General features: G+C 41.7%; 1 long non-coding RNA gene across 1 annotated transcript in view; it reads right to left on the bottom strand.

Moving 5' to 3' along the window:
• Positions 1–16,256, bottom strand: part of LOC140713311 (uncharacterized) — an 82,914-nt gene extending 66,658 nt beyond the window's left edge. Inside the window, exon 1 of the long non-coding RNA XR_012095250.1 lies at positions 16,141–16,256. This is a non-coding gene — a long non-coding RNA (uncharacterized lncRNA). The remainder of the gene's footprint in view (positions 1–16,140) is intronic.
• Between the last annotated feature and the right edge of the window lie 217 nt (positions 16,257–16,473).

Genomic DNA, 16,473 nt, shown 5'->3' with positions numbered 1-16,473 from the left:
TATTGATTTGCGTATGTTGAACCAGCCTTGCCTCCCAGAGATGAAGCCCCCTTGATCATGGTGGATAAGTTTTTTGATGTGCTGCTGGATCCGGTTTGCCAGTATTTTATTGAGGATTTTTGCCTCGATGTTCATCAGGGATATTGGTCTAAAATTCTCTTTTTTTGTTGTGTCTCTGCCAGGCTTTGGTATCGGGATGATGTTGGCCTCATAAAATGAGTTAGGGAGGATTCCCTCTTTTTCTGTTGATTGGAATCATTTCAGAAGGAATGGTACCAGCTCCTCCTTGTACCTCTGGTAGAATTCAGCTGTGAATCCATCTGGTCCTGGACTTTTTTTGGTCGGTAGGCTATTAATTATTGCCTCAATTTCAGAGCCTGTTATTGGTCTATTCAGGGATTCAACTTCTTCCTGGTTTAGTCTTGGGAGAGTGTAAGTGTCCAGGAAATTATCCATTTCTTCTAGATTTTCCAGTTTATTTGCATAGAGGTGTTTATAGTATTCTCTGATGGTAGTTTGTATTTCTGTGGGGTTGGTGGTGATATCCCCTTTATCAGTTTTTATTGCATCTATTTGATTCTTCTCTCTTTTCTTCTTTATTAGTCTTGCTAGTGGTCTATCAATTTTGTTGATCTTTTCAAAAAACCAGCTCCTGGATTCATTGATTTTTTGGAGAGTTTTTTGTGTCTCTATCTCCTTCAATTCTGCTCTGATCTTAGTTATTTCTTGCCTTCTGCTAGCTTTTGAATGTGTTTGCTCTTGCTTCTCTAGTTTTTTTAATTGTGATGTTAGAGTGTCAATTTTAGATCTTTCCAGCTTTCTCTTGTGGGCATTTAGTGCTATAAATTTCCCTCTACACACTGCTTTAAATGTGTCCCAGAGATTCTGGTATGTTGTATCTTTGTTCTCATTGGTTTCAAAGAACATCTTTATTTCTGCCTTCATTTCGTTGTGTACCCAGTAGTCATTCAGGAGCAGGTTATTCAGTTTCCATGTAGTTGAGTGGTTTTGATTGAGTTTCTTAGATCTGAGTTCTAGTTTGATTGCACTGTGGTCTGAGAGACAGTTTGTTATAATTTCTGTTCTTTTACATTTGCTGAGGAGTGCTTTACTTCCAACTATGTGGTCAATTTTGGAATAAGTGCGATGTGGTGCTGAGAAGAATGTATATTCTGTTGATTTGGGGTGGAGAGTTCTGTAGATGTCTATTAGGTCTGCTTGCTGCAGAGATGAGTTCAATTCCTGGATATCCTTGTTAACTTTCTGTCTCGTTGATCTGTCTAATGTTGACAGTGGGGTGTTGAAGTCTCCCATTATTATTGTATGGGAGTCTAAGTCTCTTTGTAAGTCTCTAAGGACTTGCTTTATGAATCTGGGTGCTCCTGTATTGGGTGCATATATATTTAGGATAGTTAGCTCTTCCTGTTGAATTGATCCCTTTACCATTATGTAATGGCCTTCTTTGTCTCTTTTGATCTTTGATGGTTTAAAGTCTGTTTTATCAGAGACTAGTATTGCAACTCCTGCTTTTTTTTGTTCTCCATTTGCTTGGTAGATCTTCCTCCATCCCTTTATTTTGAGCCTATGTATGTCTCTGCATGTGAGATGGGTCTCCTGAATACAGCAGACTGATGGGTCTTGACTCTTTATCCTGTTTGCCAGTCTGTGTCTTTTAATTGGACCATTTAGTCCATTTACATTTAAGGTTAATATTGTTATGTGTGAACTTGATCTTGCCATTATGATATTAACTGGTTATTTTGCTCGTTATTTGATGCAGTTTCTTCCTAGCTTCGATGGTCTTTACATTTTGGCATGTTTTTGCAATGGCTGGTACCAGTTGTTCCTTTCCATGTTTAGTGCTTCCTTCAGGGTCTCTTGTAAGGCAGGCCTGGTGGTGACAAAATCTCTAAGGATTTGCTTATCTGTAAAGGATTTTATTTCTCCTTCACTTATGAAACTTAGTTTGGCTGGATATGAAATTCTGGGTTTAAAATTCTTTTCTTTAAGAATGTTGAATATTGGCCCCCACTCTCTTCTGGCTTGGAGAGTTTCTGCCGAGAGATCTGCTGTTAGTCTGATGGGTTTCCCTAACCCGACCTTTCTGTCTGGCTGCCCTTAAGATTTTTTCCTTCATTTCAACTGTGGTGAATCTGGCAATTATGTGTCTTGGAGTTGCTCTTCTCGAGGAGTATCTTTGTGGCGTTCTCTGTATTTCCTGAATTTCAATGTTGGCCTGCCCTACTTGGTTGGGGAAGTTCTCCTGGATGATATCCTGAAGAGTGTTTTCCAATTTGGTTCCATTTTCCCCCTCACTTTCAGGCACCCCAATCAGACGTAGATTTGTTCTTTTTACATAATCCCATACTTGTTGCAGACTTTGTTCATTTCTTTTTCTTCTTTTTTCTTTAGATTTCTCTTTTGCTTCATTTCATTCATTTGGTCCTCAATTGCTGATACTCTTTCTTCCAGTTGATCGAGTTGGTTACTGAAGCTTGTGCATTTGTCATGTATTTCTTATGTCATGGTTTTCATCTCTGTCCATTTGTTTATGGCCTTCTCTGCATTAATTATTCTGGTTATCAATTCTTCCACTCTTTTTTCAAGAATTTTAGTTTATTTGTGCTGGGTACGTAATTCCTCCTTTAGCTCTGAGAAGTTTGATGGACTGAAGCCTCCTTCTCTCATCTTGTCAAAGTCATTCTCCGTCCAGCTTTGATTCGTTGCTGGAAATGAGCTGAGTTCCTTTGGAGGGGGAGATGCGCTCTTATTTTTCGAACTTCCAGCTTTTCTGCCCTGCTTTTTCCCCATCTTTGTGGTTTTATCTGCCTCTGGTCTTTGATGATGGTGACGTACTGATGGGGTTTTGGTGTGGGTGTCCTTCCTGTTTGTTAGTTTCCCTTCTAACAGTCAGGACTCTCAGCTGTAGGTCTGTTGGACATTGGCTGAGGTCCACTCCAGACCCTGTTTGCCTGGGTGTCAGCAGCAGAGGATGCAGAAGATAGAATACTGCTGAACAGCGAGTGTATCTGTCTGATTCTTGCTTTGGAAGCTTCCTCTCAGGGGTGTACTCCACCGTGTGAGGTGTGGGGTGTCGGTCTGCCCCTAGTGGAGGATGTCTCCCAGTTAGGCTACTCAGGGGTCAGGGACCCACTTGAGCAGGCAGTCTGTCCGTTCTGAGATCTCAGCCTCCGTGTTGGGAGATCCACCGCTCTCTTCAAAGCTGTCAGACAGTCGCTTGCATCTGCAGAGGTTTCTACTGCTTTTTTTTTGTTGTTGTTGTTGTTGTTGTTTAGCTGTGCCCTGTCCCCAGAGGTGGAGTCTACAGAGACTGGCAGGCCTTCTTGAACTGCTGTGAGCTCCACCCAGTTCCATCTTCCCAAGGCTTTGTTTACCTACTTAAGCCTCAGTAATGGCGGGCGCCCCTCCCCCAGCCTCGCTGCTGCCTTGTGGTTAGATCGCAGACTGCTGTGCTAGCAATGAGGAAGGCTCCGTGGGCGTGGGACCCTCCCGGCCAGGTGTGGGATATAATCTCCTGATGTGCCCGTTTGCTTAAAGCGCAGTATTGGGGTGGGAGTTACCTGATTTTACAGATGTTGTGTGTCTTAGTTCCCCTGGCTAGGAAAAGGGATTCTCTTCCCCCTTGGGCTTCCCATGTGAGGCGATGCCTCGCCCTGCTTCAGCTCTCGCTGGTCGGGCTGCAACAGCTGACCAGCACTGATTGTCCAGCACTCCCCAGTGAGATGAACCCAGTACCTCACTTGATAATGCAGAAATCACCTGTCTTCTGTGTCGCTCGCGCTGGGAGCTGGAGACTGGAGCTGTTCCTATTCGGCCATCTTGCTCTGCCCGAAGATGAGTCTTTAATTTAGGTCAGACAAATGACTGATTTTTGCAGTTGATGTCTGATTTTCATGCCTTATTCTTTAGCTCTGGAAAACTGACCCTCACAGACACAAGTTGGCATGAATGTAGGTATTCCTTATCTGGTTTTACAAATGCTGATGCAGCACTATGCTTCTTACACAATATAAAAGTGAATCACAGCTGCCCCACCGCACGTCTAAGCAGCAAGGGACTTGAGTGTGAGGCCTTTGCTTACTGAAGGGCAGAGAGGAAACCTGGGAAGAGCTTTGAGAGGGGAAAAGCAGCAAGCTGAGGGGCTTTTCCTTTCTCAGCGGGAAGTGAGAGACAGTGTCTCACTTTCCAGGGCTTTTGGTGGAGTTGGGGAAGGCAAGCCCATGGTCTGGCCCATTCTTAGTGACTTCTTGCCAGCACTGACTCACCTGGCTTGGTGTAGAATTAAGTTGGTATCACGCCGCAGGAAACCACAAGGCCACAGAGGTGGCTGGCTCACCCTCCCTCTGCCTAGATTTGGCTTTTTTGAACTACTTTCTGACTTCCTCCCTCATCCTCACCTAGACCACTTTTCCCACCTGTCCCTTTCTCAGCCCTTCCTTATGGATTCATTTGTCCATTTTTGCACTGCTTCCTTCCTTTAGCAAGCATTCTTTCCAAATCCCTTCGGAAGTGTTCTTGTGAGATAGTTTCCGGCAATCTTAAGACAGAGGTCGAAATCTTGAGTCACTCCCATGTGACCTCCCATTTTCTGGAAAGTCCTAGTTCACTTAAGCCAGCATGTCCAATGATTGGGGTTTATTTAGGTAGAACTCACTTCCTTGTCCCTGGATTTTCATTGCTGATTGTTGTGGTTTTGTTTTTCACACATTGGGGATTTCCTTCCTGACTCTTCCTTCTTGACCCCAATCCACTGCTGATTAAATCTCTGTGTGGATCCTTCACCAGGCCCTGTGTAAGCTACTCAGCCGTGAGACCCACCTGGGTGCTCAGGTCTGAACCTCAGGGATCTAGTGGAGTAGCAGGAGTGCTGATTCTAGAACTAAAAAGTGGGCTTCAAGTGCAAGTTCTGCTGCTTGGTCACTCCCAGAACCTATTTCTTCAGGAGAAAATGAGACTTACAATATCATATATATGAAGCTGCCATGAAGTGATGTCTATAAATAAACCAGAATACTATATTAAACCATAGTGCATGATCATAATAATGGCAAAGAGGAAGAAAAAAGAAGAGTGATGAGGAGAATAAGCACAAGATGACTTTCTCTTCCAGGTGGGAGGGAAGCAAACTTAGGTAGACTGTTTGAGAAGAATCAGTGGCTTTTCTTTATTGAGCAGAAGTCATTGAGCAAGTATTTACTGATCACTACTGCATGTTAGTGTGGATTCAAAAACAAGTAAGATCTGGTTTCTGTGTGATATGCCATAATAGACACAAGTATAAAATAACAATGGACATGAATGAGAGACCAGTAAGTTTCCCTAGGTGTGGTTATGTGGGGAGTCCAAGGCCATAGGCTTTGAAGAGCTGGTTGCATTTACGCTGAGTTTTACATGATTTTATTAGGCGAAAGGGAGTTCTAGGCTGAGCAAATAACCTGGGCAAAAGCATTGAGGTGTAAAACTGGCAGTAAGTTCAGGGAACAAAGAGTAGTCTATTGTGACCAAAGATGGTTTGTGTGGATGAGGTAGTGGGTGAGGCAGTGGGAACTGAGGCTGGAAGGTGGGCTGGGTCAAGATGGGTCCAGATGGCACAAGCTTGTGTGCTGAGGCCAAGGGGGATTGTGCTGGGCTCTGTGAGTTCTCAGTGCCCTTGGAGTCCTTGTGTTTGCATTGCTTTGAGTTTTAGGAGGCATTTCCCCCTAAACTGTGCATTTTTGCAACTGCTCAGCGTCTTTCCGTCCTCCTTGATTACATATATTCAAGCTATGGGAACAGTACCACTTTCCAGGCCCACTCCCACATTTGCAGGGCTCAAGGCAAGGGTACAAATGGAGGCTCATCTGCTAGATGTTTTCATTCTTAACAGTTGTAAACTAACTTTTAAAAATGTTAAATCAGAAGGTTCTATGCTCCTCACTTGACAAGTATACTTTCATAATCACCCTGAAGATCAGGTTATAATTGATCATTTTCAGACTCTCCAGAAAACTGGTTTTCCCTGTCCTCACCATACTGTCTCCCCTCCCTAACTTGACTTCCCATCCCTAGCTTTGCCCCATTCTGTGAGAATCCTTTCTCAAGCACATGGGTAGATAATACGGTCCACATATCTAAGCTATGCCCACTGCCCCAGTCATCACCCCAGGGCGCCTAGAGATACTCATCTTGGGAGCCAAGTGGTGGACATACCAGAAGCACAGAGCCCCTCTGCGGGGAGAGGCCAATGGAAATGGCCAGACTGGGCCATGGGAGTGAGCTGGAGGTCACTGGGCAGGGGCCCTGATCCACGGGGCATGCTGTAAACAGAAAGTGACATAGGCTCTGAATGGTCACATTCCATAGGCCCAATGAACTTCTCACCCAGCGGGGAGAGGCACAGCCACAGGCATGCCAAAGTAGAGCCCTCTAAAGAGCAGACCCAGAGCAGAGCCACCTCTTGTCTGGGCCTTAGGGTGGGGCTATGATGAGCCACTTCTATCTTTGGTGTGTCCGCTTTTCAGGTTACTGGGCTGAGTTGGTAGAAGCATCAGACTTTATCAGCAGGTAGTGTTCTTACCACCTCCATTTCCCAGTGGATACAGAATGCACTCCATCCCTTGGTGGACAAGAGTCTTAGCATGACAGTATATTTTGTCATGCTACCAGAATATCAAGAAAATTTCAGAGGCTTACGGAAAGGAGGATTGCTCAAGGATATTCTATATTAGGAAATACTGGTTCAAAGAGTTAGATGAAAATGACAAGCATAGTCCAGGCGCGGTGGTTCACGCCTGTAGGCCCAGCACTTTGGGAGGCTGAGGCGGGTGGATCACTTGAGGCCAGGAGTTCAAGACCAGCCTGGCCAACATGGTGAAACACAGGCTCTACCAAAAATACAAAAATTAGCCAGGTGTAGTGGTAAATGCCTGTAATCCCAGCTACTCAGGAGGCTGAGGTGGGATAAACCACTTGAACCTGGGAGGTAGAGGTTGCAGTGAGCCAAGATTGCACCACTGCACTCCAGCCTGGGTGACAGAGCAAGACTCCATCTCAAAAAAACAACAACAAAAAAAGCACAATATGGACTGCAGAACTTTCATAATCTGGTATTATACTCTTTTCCTTAGCATTCCAGCTATTTCAATGCTGGACAAGTGGGAATATCCTGTAGCATAGACCCAACCTGCTCAGAAATGGATGAGGCTCAGATGATGTGAATAAACAGGCCACCAGAAAGGAGGATGCAAAAACACACACACACAAGTATTATCTCATGCCATAATACCCATAAATGTTAGAGCTGGAAGGGTCCTTGAAGTTTTACAGGTGGGAAAGGGGCTTGCCAAAAGTGACAGAGAGAGGAGCAGATCCTTGGCTTTCACCTGAGTCTCTTTTCCTAGACTGGGACTCTTTCCATGGTTTCATCACAATCTCAAGTTTGGTTCCAAAATTCTCTAGACCAGTTAAATGGGGCCTCTGCCTGTTTATAACAAAGGCATGGAGAGGCTGATGAGATTTTTCCCAGGAAAAAGTACTCTTTTTCTCTTTTGTCTTGAACAAGTTCACAATCTTTGCTCACAGACCCACCATTGAAGCCCTCCCATTTAGCCCCAGGCAAGGCACTCCGTGTATTTCCTGGGAACTGCTGCTTCACTGGCACCCAAGTCATGGCTATGGGGCCTTGGAATGCATTCAAGGAGCAGCCAGCACCCAGATTCTTGTCACCCCAGTTCCTACTTCCATGTGGGATTCTGAGAATAATAATGATGATCAGATAGACATGATGAATAGGGGAAGTTTAACATAGTGACAATACTGACACTGATCAAGACTAGAAAATTATAGTCGCCAGATCACTAGAATTATTGACTATTCTGGTCTGGCTACTTAGCTGCAGATGGAAGACAGCCAAGAATCACAGGGAGAGGAAACTTGACCAGGAGGCCATGAGCTGATCCCTGAGGTGACTGTGGTTGCCATTCTATGTTTACCATTCTTTGTGCCTGCCCCTCCTCTGCTGCTTCTCCTTTGGGTCTTCTGCCTTCCCTCTCCTCTGCTTATGTGCTAAGTCTACAGATTCCTCTCCTCAGATCCACAGATATGACATATGGAGGGTCAAAACCTTCCCCATCCAACTCCATGTTCCTTCCAGGTTCCAGGGAGCTTCCAAGCTACCAGGGACCATTAATTTCCAGAAGCCTCTGGTCCTCATAAGAGAACGAGGAGCAAATCCAAGCACTGGGCAGACCCTGCAAGAGTGCCACACCTTCACCCTTCTCTGCATATCCTGGGCTCAGGGACCCGGGGGGAGTTGGCAGTGGCTAACAAGTTCCATGCCATCTGCTCCTTCTGGGAGAGTGGACCTGGAACCTGGGGCCCTTCTCTAGGTCCCCCAGAGCCAAACTATGAAATGAATGACAGCTAAGATTCTATCGACTTCCCACTGTCTAGTTCTTTTCTTTCCCTGTGACATTTTTACACTGTGCATTTTAATTTGGGTTTGCAGAATTTGACAAGATTCTTGTTTGATTTCCTTCCTCAAAGCACTTTATTGTGATTGCAACATTGAAAACAGAGAAACAAACCACATCCATGTGTTTTCTTAAGACAGGCCTGAAAGCCTTGTACCCTGCTGTGTCACACTACATCCTGTTTCATCCTCTACTCTCCTCACTCTGATTCCTTTAAGGCCAAACTTTCTCACTACTGCTGCCAACCCTGTGTTAGTGAGACTCAATGAGATGGTTTTTCCTCTGCCCCCCATGCCTATACAGTGTAAAGGGGCCATCCTGGGTGGGATCCAGCTAGGAAAGCCCAGCCTCTGATCTCTATTGCTGTCAGAAGATTCTAGAATCACAGGGGCTTGGGTTTGAATCTTGGTTATACCTTACCAGCCATGTGACTTTTTATGACAACTCTGAGTCCAGCCAGCTTTCTTGTTTATTAAAAAATGTATCTCTCTCATAGGGATTTTTTGAAAAGTAAATGAGATGAATATGGAATGCCTGGCACATATTACCATCTTCATACACTTTTGTCCTCCTCAAACTGTCTCTCACTATGGAGGTGATTTTGCCTTGGCCAGCAGGCTGGAGGCCTCCTGGGGAAGCATTGAAAGCAAGAAATTGTGTCTCCTAAAAGAACTTTACATTACTTGCTAGATCAATAAAGAGATATGAATGTCTTAATTTACCCAATCTTCATAAAATGCACCAAAATAAAGTTAATGATACAAGAAATCCCCTTAAAATTTTCAACAAGGCTTGCTCAGGATGCTGAGAGGCAACTGTATTATTGTAGCTCATGAGATAAAATTTATGTTTCAGAAAATGCTAAATATTATGTTATGAACTTTCAAAATTACTCACGAATAGCCAAAATCTCAAATATTAACCCACAAATCCCAAACATCAACTTACGTTCAAAGCTCTGGAGAGAGCGGCAGATATTTTCCAAAAGTGTGAAAAACGGTGGAAGGAAAGGTCCCATCAGAAGACAATATTGGCCAGGCATGGATCAAACCACCAGCAAGTGATTCCTGCAGTAGGGAAGACTCTGTGGAGAATGTCAGTCCAGTTTTCATTTCCTCTCCCTGAGTGTTGGGAAAACTAAACTTACTCTGGAGAACAGATCTGAGGTTGTCAGCTTGCTCTCGGTCCCTGATTGCTTTGGGGAATATGCTCCTTTTGGGGGTTATATGCCTAGGGATGCAAGCAGTAGTTTAATGAACTTCTTTTTGCAGGAGAAAAGGGGTTCTTTTCTTTTTAAAAGTAAAATAAGGAAAATAACAGCATTAGCAATACTGAGTTCCTGTGGAGAGTTCTAGTACAAGAACAAATTTAGAACAGGAACAGCAGGTGATCTTCCTGTAGCCTTTTGTGCTCTGAGTTGACTTCTTAGAGGCCATTGTAATAAAACTAGGAAGTTGGCCCAAGAGATCTGGAGGAAGTGCTCAAGTTTTCATATTATACCTATTTCAAATATATCAATATATCAGCCTGCATTTTGCATCTGTGTTAGGCCATTCTTGCATGGCTACAAAAAAATACCCGAGACTGGGCAATTGATAAAGAAAAGAGGCTTAATTGGCTCATGTTTCTGCAGGCTGTACAGGAAGCATGGTGAGAGCATGTGCTCAGCTTCTAGAGCGGCCTCAGGAAGCTTTTAAAGATGGCAGAAGGCTAAGGCGAGCAGGCACGACACATGGTGAGAGCGGGAGCAACAGAGAGAGAGGGAGTCTCCACACACTTTTAAAAAGCTGGATCTCATAACTCACTCGCTATCATGAAGACAGCACCAAGCCATGAGAGATCTGCCCCCCATGACCTAAACACCTCTCACCAGGCCCCACCTTCAACACTGAAGATTACATTTCAACATGAGATTTGGGTGGGATAATTATCTAAATCATAATAGCATCCTTGCTCTGTGGAGTGGTGAAGTTTAGGAGGGGGAGTAAAAAGCTTGGGTCCAGTTTTTGCAATGCTGGCCTTAGAGTTTACTCAATGCCCAGCATAGTGCCTGACATATGACAGAGCGTCATTATGGTTGATCAATACATAGATGTGTAAATATTTGCTAGTGTAGAAGTTGCTCTGGAATCCATCCTTAAAACATAGTATGGGAGTGGGGACACTTAAGGTTGAAGACCTAGGGATGAAAAATAAGTTCTCCTGAGGAGCCTGTGAACCCCAGTGATACCATTTGCACACACAGCTTTGCATGTGGGCCAAGCCAGACATTCAAGCTATGCTCCTTTGCCTTTAACTAAAACCTGGTTCTGATATTGTTTTCATTCATTCATTTGTTATTCAGCAAATACTTCTTGACTATAATAGTATGCCAACCATATACAGGCAGAGTTTCGCATTGAATAAAACAGATAATATCTCTGCCTTTGTGGAATTTATTGTATTAGTGAATGTAATACTAGAGGCTATAATAGATAAACCCAGAAATCTCAGTGAGCAAGCACAATAGAAATTTATTTTTTGTTCCTGTAAAGTCAATAAGCAACAAGGGTAGAGGGAAATGTTCAGCTCATTGTATTCATTTAAGCACTTGAGTTTATTGAAAGCTCTGCCGTCTTTAATTTGTGACTTCCAACGTCACCCTGAACATTGACATCTGTTGTCAGACAGTAGAAAAGATAGAATGAGAGCCTGGACATTGTGTACATCACTTTTACCCATATTACCTTCATCAATATCCAATTATGTGGCTTTAGCCATATATAAGGGAGCTGCAAAATGTAGCTCCTGGCTGGGCAGTGACTTCCCAGCAGAAACTCTTCATCAGAGAAGGAGAGCATGAATATTTGGTGGGAAGATTGACATTCCTGCCACATTCACATTCTGTTGGGTGCAGGAAGACAGACAATAAACATATAAGTGAGTACACTATGTAGCATTTCAGATGATAATAGGAAAAATAAATCAGGGAATGGGAATTAAGGGTGCAAATAGTTGTAATAATAATTTTCTCCAATGGCTATTCATTGGTCTATATTGACTGCAGATCACATGTGAGTTGATCCTTGAATAAGTGAAGAGGTAAGGACTTTCCTTTCTGAATTGTGCAAGAGCAGCTCAGATTGGAAAGAGAAACTTTACTTTGTGTCTAGCTAGCCACCAAACCCACAGGGTGGTTGCCACCATGACTCTGTGGTGACAGAGTTTTTTGGGTGAGAAATACATTACAAAAAACATAAGGATTATGCAAAAGGATTAAAGTGGGTTTACATTTGCTTCTGGGCCTTTTCTATTACCCCAGCCTTTGTGTATTTTCAGTGAGGACCCAGGCTGAAGTTTACATGCTTTTAGTTTTGACTCTGTGTCCATTTTTTCATAATCTCATCTTCCTGATTATAAGAGGATTCTCCCAGATGTGCATTTGCTTGATTGATTGATTTCCTCAGTAGTAATAAAGTAATATGACCTTTATCTTAAGGAACACTAGCTGGTTAACTAACAAAAGTTTAGTTAGAAAGGAACTGGTAAAGGAAGTTAAATGATGCTAAGAATATACGAAATGATGGAAGAAACTTCTGTGTTTAGTAAAAGGCTTAGATATTTGTGAAAACATGACTCATCCCTTGCATTGTGGACACAATTCAAGAAACATTTTTTGATATTTCTATAGATCTGGCTTTATGCTAGGCACCAGTGAAAGAGTGGTAAACACAGTTTTGCTCCTAATCTCCGAGGCCCACTGTCTAGGCACGAGACAGAGACACTTTACCGACCAGAAGGCTGAATTTCAGCCACACTAAGAAGGGTCATAAGTGCTATGCTAACAATCGTGGTTTTACTAGTGAAGAACTATCGAAGAGATAGTTTTTCTGCTGGGAAATGGGTGATGGTTGTAGAAACTGGCATTTGCTTGTCATGTGACAGTTGGCAAGTCAACCTCTCTGACTCCCACTTGCTTTTGTCTGAAAAAGGAAGGTAATAATAACTTCCTTACTTACCTCACAGGGCTATCATAAGGATCAAATGAAATCAAGATATGTGAAAGAAATGTTATTCATATGTTAAGAACTATTATTAGGATTAGTTAATAACATAGAAGTCTGAGAGAACAAAGGAGTATTGGGTGTTGACTAGTGATGCTCTGAGAATATGGCAAAAATCTTTCATCCAGAGTGAACATATGTAGGAGTGAAACCAGTCTTGGTTAAAAAAATCTGAACAATGGAATATATTGAAAAAACATTTTCTTTATTTTAAAGTAAACTTTGTTGTAAAGAAAGAAAATGAATAAGAATGCCCTTAGGTTACAGACAAGAATGTACATCTGGTTGAAAAGGACAGAGCAGACTGGGAAGAAGCTGCTGCAGAGGCAAGATAAAGGCCAGCAGTGACTTCTAAAGAGAGCTAGAGACACAGCCAGGGCACAGAGGGCCAGGGCATGAATTCAAAAGCACTGAAGTCTCCACAGCTGCTGGTCTAGCTCTGAACAACCTTTCAGGGAACACTCCATAGTCTTTCTTGAATCATCTTCCTCCAGAAAGCACTTGGCCCTGAGGGAGCTTACTCTTCAAAAAATAAGTTATGACTCTTGGCAACATTTTTACTTTTCTTATCTTTTGTGATTTCCTGAAAGTGTGGCTCCCACTGGGAAGAGGTCTGTGTCCAGAAGGCCTCGGAGCTTATCTGGATTTTCTGTGAATCTTAAAACCTCACATGCCAATGCAAGGTATATTAAAAGCCAAAACATCTCTTAGGAGAATAAGGTAAGTTAATGTAACACAATGTACGTCACAGTTGGTCTATTCCCAGGTGGTAAAATTCCATTACTTCAGTTAAAATTTCAGAATTCATCCTAATGTGAAAAGCATATACAGTAGATATTCAGTATGGAAAAAGTTCTGACTTTAGTTTTTTTTCCCTTCATTTATACTATATGAAAAAGTATCAAAGAAGAGACTGATGTCAGCAAGATGGTGGAATAAGATTTTTCAGCACTCATCCTTTTGCAGAAACATCAATTTAAACAAATATGTATGCAAAAAAATGCCTTCACAAGAGCTAAGAATACCAGTTGAGAGACTATAGCACCTGGGTACAGCATAGAAATGAGAAAAGATGCACTGAAGAGGGTAGGAAGAATAGTTTTACATTATCTGTGTTACCACTTCCCCAACCCTAGGCAGAACAGTGAAGAGAGATATCCTTCACTTGGATATCTCTCCAAGATATCCAAGGAGATATCCAGGGAGAGGGAAGTGAGCAATAAACTTTGCCTTGGACCCAATCCACTTGGGGATTAAACCTCCAAACCCACTCTGATGCCAAGTGTGACCCCACAGCTTCAGGTTCCACCCTAGCACCCTGAGTCAGCTCCTGCACACTCAGGTTCAAAACTTATCCCAGCACCAGGTCAATGCCTACAGACCCAGACATCAAGCGTCAGTGGAAATAGGCTCCAGGCTTGCGCTCACCAACTCAGACTCTAGGCCTACTGCCCTTGGATTCAATCCACAGGTCTACCCCAGTGGATTCTGACCCCAGGCCCACTCACCTGCTGACCTAGGCATTAGGCCAGTCTTCCTGAAGACTGCAGCAGAAAGGCCACCCTCAGATTATACCAGACAATGGGCTGGATGGGCTGGCTGGTGAAAAACTTTCCTAGACAAAGCCAGTTTGCAAATACTGGAATAAGTCACTACTTCTTTAAATGCTCAGATATCAATAGAAGGAAGAAAGAAACATGAAAAAGCAAGTTGATAGAACACCACCAAAAGAATAATCTCCCAGTAGCTGACCTCAAGGAAATAGAGATATAAAAACTGCTTGACAAGGATTTCAAAATAATTGTTTTAAGGAAGTTCAGCCAAATTCAAGAAAATGTAAAGAAATTCAAAGAAATCAGGAAAACAATGCATGACCAAAATGAGAAATTTAACAGTGATATTGAAATTATTTAAAAAGACAGAAATTCTAGAGCTGAAAAACACAATGAATGAAATGAAAATGCAATAGGTAGTATCAAAAGCAATATTCATTAAGCAGTTGAAAGAATCTGTGAACTGGAAGACAGGTTATTTGAAAACATACAGCCAAAGGAGAAAAAAAAATGATAAAAAGGAATTTTTAAAAAGCTTTTAGGTCTTATGGGACAATCTCAAAAGTGCAAATTTTGAGTCATAAAAGCTCAAGATGGAGACAATGGGGGTATAAAGATTATTTAAAGAAATAATAGCAGAAAACTTTACAAATATGGGGAAAGATATAAATATGTAGGTAAAGAGGGTCAAATGTCTGCAATAAGTTTCAATTAAACAAAACTATACCAAGGCACATTATAATCCAACCATTAAAAACCAAAGAGAGGATCCTGAAAGTAGCAAGAAAAAAGAAGCAAATAACATATCATAGAGTTCCAACGAGGTTAGCAACACATTTATCAGCAGAGACCTTAAAGGCCAGGGATAGTGGGATGATATATTCAGGATGCTGAAGAAAAAACTCTGCCAACCAAAAATATTGTACCTCAAAAGTTGAAATAAAGGAGAAATGAAGGAGAGATAAAGACTTTCCCAGACAAAAACTGGGAAGGATGTTTATATCACTAAGCTTGTCTTACAAGAAATGCTAAAGGAAGTTCTTCAAACTGAAAGACAAGAACACTAATTAGTAATACAAAAACATATGAAAGTGTAAAACTCACTGGTAAAAGTAAACATACAGTCAAATTCAGGACACTGATTCTGTAATGGTGGTGTGTAAATTGCTTACATATTTAATATGAAGGTTAAGAGACAAAACTATTAAAAATAATGACTACAATAATTTTTAAGAGATATACAATATAAAAAGATGTAAATTGCGGCATCAAAAACATAAAATGTGAGGAAGGATGGAGCAAAAGTTTAGGGTTTGGTATGCAACCAAAATTAGGTTGTTATCAACTTTAAATATTATAACTTTTATAACTTTTATACTTTTAAGATGTTTTATGTGAGCTTCATGGTAACCAACCATAAGGGAAAAACCTACAGTAGATATACATAAGACAAAAAGTAAGCAATCACAGCATAACACTAGAGAAAATCACTTAATCACAAAGTAAGAAAATAAAATAGGCTAAAAGCAACAAAAGATCTATAAAACAACCAGAAAACAATAAAATGGCAGTAGTAAGTCCTTACCTATCAATAATTACTTTGAAAATAAATAGATTAAATTTTTAAAATCAAAAGACATAGAGTGGCTGAATGGAAAAAAAATTTAAAAAAAACAAGACCCAACTATATGCTGCATACAAGAGACTCATCTCACATTTAGGACACACATAGACTGCAAGTGAAGGGATAGAAAAAAATATCCATGCAAATAAAAACCAAAAAAGAGCAGGTTGGCTATACGTATATCAGATAAACTTTAAGTCAAAAACTGTAAAATAAGGCAAAAAAATTATTATATAGAGAAAGGGGCTCAATTTATCAAGAGGATATAACAATTGTAAATATATATGCACCCAACACTGAGACAGCTAAATATAGGTCTAATCCCAGCACTTTGGGAGGCTAAGGTGGGCAGATCACCTAAGGTCAGGAGTTCATGACCAGCCTTGCCAACAGAGTGAAACCCTGTCTCTACTAAAAATACAAAAATTAGCTGGGTGGGTGGCACATACCTGTAATCCCAGCTGCTCGGGAGGCTGAAGCAGGAGAATTACTTGAACCGGGGAGTTGGAGGTTGCAGTGAGCCAAGATCACACCACTACACTCCAGCCTGGATGATAGAGCGAGACTTCATCTAAAAAAAAAAAAAAAAAAAAAGCTCAGTGAGATATCATCTCACACCTGCTGGAACAGCTATTACCAAAAAGATGAAAGATAACAAGTTTTAGCAAGGATGTAGAGAAAAGGGAACCCTTGCACACTGCTGGTGGGAATGTAAATTAGTACAACCATTATGGAAAACAGTATGAATAGTCCTCAAAAAAGTAAAAATAGAGCTTCCATAT

The sequence above is a fragment of the Chlorocebus sabaeus genome, chromosome 14 (genome assembly GCF_047675955.1).
Source record: "Chlorocebus sabaeus isolate Y175 chromosome 14, mChlSab1.0.hap1, whole genome shotgun sequence".
Taxonomy (NCBI): Eukaryota; Metazoa; Chordata; class Mammalia; order Primates; family Cercopithecidae; genus Chlorocebus; species Chlorocebus sabaeus.
This window is presented reverse-complemented; position numbering and strand designations above follow the sequence as displayed.